This window comes from Penaeus japonicus, unplaced genomic scaffold, assembly GCF_977035675.1.
Source record: "Penaeus japonicus unplaced genomic scaffold, GWHDUDI00000001_assembly GWHDUDI00000012, whole genome shotgun sequence".
Lineage (NCBI taxonomy): Eukaryota > Metazoa > Arthropoda > Malacostraca > Decapoda > Penaeidae > Penaeus > Penaeus japonicus.
In genome coordinates, this window is record NW_028234414.1 from 22,175,090 (window position 1) to 22,180,089 (window position 5,000).

The window sequence follows — 5,000 nt, forward strand, 5'->3', positions numbered from 1 at the left end:
TTTAAATAAGGGTACAACCCCTTCTTGTTCAAACTGAGAGCCTTTCTAATATATTACCCTATGTAGCAGACCGACATATACAAAGAGCTACATGAACACGGTTTCCAAGTGCATCTGACAGACGTTATGTAAGAGAAGTTAAAACATGAATTTTCAGAATGATTAGCCAAGTTCTGGAGAGGCAAAAGGTTAGTTCATTTGTATCAGTCTGGGTATTTTAGCAGACTCATTCGATCGATTCAATCTATATCTGCTGCATTAAATAAGATACGTAAAACATTGTTGTATCAATTATAAAGTGAATGATGTCACAGTGACATATTCTCTGACACTTGCATAACTCTCCGTAATGTCGTAGTAATGTTATTCCTGCCAAGACCCTATTTCAGTGCAAGACCCAAAAGTCAGGAAATTATGGAGATTTTAGTTATTTTGAAAAATATATATATTCCTGCCAATTTTGATGGTAGGACAGTAATTCCTGGTGTCGGAAATAAAGCTAAACTGACCGTGTGGGTATCTATAAGTCATTAGAGCAATTGCTATATCACAATTTTGATGTAAACCAGATTTTTTTTTGGTAATTCAAGCTGCTCTGTCTGACACAAGTAAATTTTCTGTGTGGAATGATGGTATAGAAATTAATAAATGGAAACATATAATCCTACAGGTACGATTTGTGCAATACGAAATACTTCGCTATTAATATATATTTTCTTTCTTTGTACAGTAAGCCCGCCATAAGGAATTTCGTTACAAAATCCGCGATGACATCTTCATCCATCAACAGCTGACGGAAGCTGGGGTACAAGTTCTCACATTTGAAAGACAGCTTGGCAAGGGGATTGTTTCTGACATACCTAAGGTCCTCGGAAACATTTACTTGGGTCCGTCTTGCATGCGATCGTAACGTACAACCTAGGATATAGTAATTGTGTTAAGTTATTTTGTTTTTTTATATGTATTGTTTATTGTGTTTTAACAGAATGGTTGACAATGTTGTTTCCCCCTCTAAATATTACCTGATTCTGAAACGATATGGGGAACCGTTCCACTTCTATTTGGCGTCAAGTAATTTATATGAAGAGCTATTCCATCAGGTAGAACAGCGTTACTCAAGTGATAGGTCGCAAAGATGGGAATGATTTTTCCGTATCAATCAGGTATTAATCACGGTATAACCCGTATTTAGGTTATATGAATTTTGGTCTGTCAGTTTTATCGCCATGAATCGAGAACAATATTATTTAAAATGCAGTCATACAGAAGCACATATTCAGATTTTTTATTTTCTCTTTTGTCGTGAAAACATATCCCTTTTCTTTGCTTATAAACGTTTTTGCGTCCCGTGGATATTTAGTTGATATATAATAATTGTGCTTAATAAATTAGAACTGATCATAAGTTTTCACAACTCTAAAATTTCATCAAGTCATTTGATATTTTAACCAGTCAATTTATAGTTTTACGAGGATATGAGTAGTACAGGTTTAGGTAGATATTTGGGATATTTGAAAAAAAGTAAAAAAACTCAATCAATCAATAAATAATAATAATAATAATAATAATAATAATAATAATAATAATAATAATAATAATAATAATAATAATAATAATACGGTGTATATGTTATGGCATTGTTTCATTTGGCACCATCGTTGTCAGAGGTCTTTCTCTACCCTGCAACTGAGTTATCACTTTCTTCTATCTTTACATGAAAACCAATACGACCTTGCCAGGATTCGAACCTGGAATCTTCTGATCCGTAGTCAGACGCGTTATCCGTTGCGCCACAAGGCCTACACATTTGTGAACATTAAGAAAAATACTGAATTTGCAAAATAGTATATATATAAAGGTATGAACGTTTGTTAAGGCATGTTTGTTAATGGTGAGTCACAAAACGAACCGCAAAGTTCTTTCCATTACTTACTGAAACAATTCCATTCTTTCAACATGAACAATAATGAGTTACAGTAACGAAGCCCCGTCTTGCGATCAGTGGGTAACCTTATACACCCACGAGTGTGACGTCACAATCCCAAACAGAAGCCGCGCGTGCACCCAGCTTTAGCGATCAGAGGACCCAAGACCCTCGGAAAAAATACACATGCATGACGTAACTCATGACGTCAATGGCCAGACGATCGCCTAAATATGACTACAAGACTTGGATTCTGTTGGCATGTTTCTCTGTCTCGTGTTCAGCGTCATAAGTGACGTCATCAGCGTACTTTCCCGCAAAGCATAGTCTGGAGAAGCTCTAGGCAAATTTCTGGTCTCGAGTATTATTAATATGATTTTATTAAAATTCTCCAGGCTATATGCCAATTCAACTTTCCAAGAATTAATTTGAAAAAAGCGATTCCTATTTAAAGGATTCCTATTTAAAGGTTGTCCGATAGCACGCAACCAACAAGAAACGGGTCATCGTGGTAGAAGCTGATCGCTAAAATTAGCCTCTGGTAGTCCACATCCGAACCTCACGTACGAGCACAGTGGCTATTAGCATCTCCTTTTCTTTTTACTGTATTCACGTTAAGCATGCCTGTGTGTGTGTGTGTGTGTGTGTGTGTGTGTGTGTGTGTGTGTGTGTGTGTGTGTGTGTGTGTGTGTGTGTGTGTGTGTGTGTGTGTGTGTGCGTGCGTGCGTTTGTGTGTGTGTGTGTGTGTATGTGCGTTTGTGTGTGTGTGTGTGCGTTTGTGTGTGTGTGTATTAGCGTTTTGTATGTATGTGCGTTTGTGTGTGTGTGTGTATGTGTGTGTGTGTGAACAACATAGCAAAAAGGCATATTCGAGTGTATCCCTGTTTTTCACTTCATTGTGGGTGCAACCTGTTTATCATGAATCCTTCACGTGTGAGTGTGTGTGTGTGTGTGTGTGTGTGTGTGTGTGTGTGTGTGTGTGTGTGTGTGTGTGTGTGTGTGTGTGTGTGTGTGTGTGTGTGTGTGTGTGTGTGTGTGTGTGTGTGTGATTGCGCGTGCATGTACGTATGTGTTACGTTTAATTATAATCAATCAATTTTAAAGCAAGTGCTCATGGTGTAGTGGTTATCACATCTGTCTAACACACAGAAGGTCCCAGGTTCGAGCCCTGGTGAGCACAATACATTTTGAATTATAATTAAAGCAGATACATTTTCAGAATTCCACGGTTTTATCACGATGCGTAAATCTTTCCATGTGTTTGTAAGGTCCGCACTGTAAAGCACGCCGTCATAAAACTCGCTGAAATAAATAGAATTCTTGAGTTTGATAAGGATTTGTTAGAAATTGTATATGTAGTCTGACAGTAATCCCAAGTGTATATAGTATTAGGTATGGAAATGAACTCACTAATGAATCATTGCTGAAGTGGAGGGACATTTTAAATGGGTCAGTGCTTCCTTGTTGACTTGATTTTTTTTTCCAATCATAATTGTTTAAGTATGCCTTTTCATTTGGACTCCTTTCTACGTTATTGATTTGTCACTTGAATATGTCACCAAGAAGCATGCTAACTTATGTAGCTAAGCTGTTCTCATTCTCCTCAAGTCATGGTAGATGATTTCATGGTGATTTCATCTGTTTCCAACATCTTGTGCAATGCCATGCTGTTGTATAATTGATAACAACATGTCGACTTCGCTGACGTCTTGGGTATTTTGTATATAATAAAATCGTCATAATGATTTCAGCTGTCTTGATATCGACCAAAAGTAAGATACATTTTTATGAAGTTAGAGAAATCACTTTTATTGATTTCTGTGCCATTTCAGGGGTCATGATTTATGACAAACTTTTACGCCATGAGTATCCTCATTTGAATTGCATTTAGTATTTAGTATAATTAAATTACAAGAAGTCAACACTACCATACTATGACTTACCACTGTCAGTAATATGGGTGACCTCTTTTATTACTCATGTTAGTCACACGAGCAAAATCTCATTTGGAAGTCTACTATCTATCCCATTAGATACGTGTCCCATCTTATGTTCTCAGGTTACACCATAAAGGGAGTGGTGGATGGGGATATAAGACACTAATAGCCTAGTGATCTGAATCAGACAGATATCACCGACAAGAAATGGATCCCATGTGCACCAAGGCCCATTAGAGATGATGCATCTCCCCTGGCTCGTTCCATTTTGGGCTAATTTGTTGTCGCCGGATTAGTATCACTGTGTGTCAGGCAAGAGGGAAAAAAGGAGTAAGGGGTAGATATGGTAAAGGAAGGAGGGAGGAAGAGAAGAGGAGGGAGTGCCTCACATCAAACATTTCAAGGCCACAAAAGTACTCAGTATCTTTCTCACCTGCCATGAGATCACACATTTTGGAAACTTCACTAAGTATGAGTGTGAAATATACATAAAAGAAACATGGCTCTAAAACAGTTGAACCCTTCACAATGGTTTTCACAATATGCATTGGATTTTTTTAGGTCTTAACCTGCACACCCTCTGTAGGCTGGAAATTAAGAACATTTAATTTGGTCATGACTGCATGGGATTAAACAATGTTCTACTTATAGAGCTCTTTCTAGTCCCTTTGTGGATAGCCAGTCCTATGGCAGGATAAAGAATCCTGTGGAAGATCTCGCTTTAAATCTTCTCGAAGATTCTACTTTTTGGTATTGTAACCTCCCACTTCCTCCTTTGAAGCAATCCAATCGAAATGGATTTGGCTGGAATTGGAAGGGGGGGGGGGGTCCAAAGCAAAGATCAAGGAGGGAATTCTACAAGACATCTCAAAGTCCTAAGTCTCATGTACAATAATCAAAGATGGTTTGAATTATAAAGCTGGTGTAGACTTTGTAAAGGTGAGTAGAAAGAAGGCTGTAGTAGGCAGCTCTCCTTCATCAGCCTTAATCTTCTCAACATCGCTATATGCTATCCTTAATGCAGTGAAGATGCATCTCACCACGCGATTTGATTCAAAACAAGTCACAGTGAACTTTGGAGGAACACATGATGAGTATATTGCCGCGAAGTGGAGGAAGGCTAGGCATAAACTAACGCG

General features: G+C 38.0%; 2 non-coding genes across 2 annotated transcripts; one reads left to right on the plus strand and one right to left on the minus strand.

The window, feature by feature from the left end:
• Positions 1 to 1,727: 1,727 nt before the first annotated feature.
• On the minus strand, positions 1,728 to 1,800 carry TRNAR-ACG (transfer RNA arginine (anticodon ACG)). Its single transcript has one exon. It is a non-coding gene; the product is annotated as a tRNA-Arg (tRNA).
• A 1,231-nt stretch (positions 1,801 to 3,031) lies between these two features.
• On the plus strand, positions 3,032 to 3,104 carry TRNAV-AAC (transfer RNA valine (anticodon AAC)). Its single transcript has one exon. It is a non-coding gene; the product is annotated as a tRNA-Val (tRNA).
• Positions 3,105 to 5,000: the final 1,896 nt, after the last annotated feature.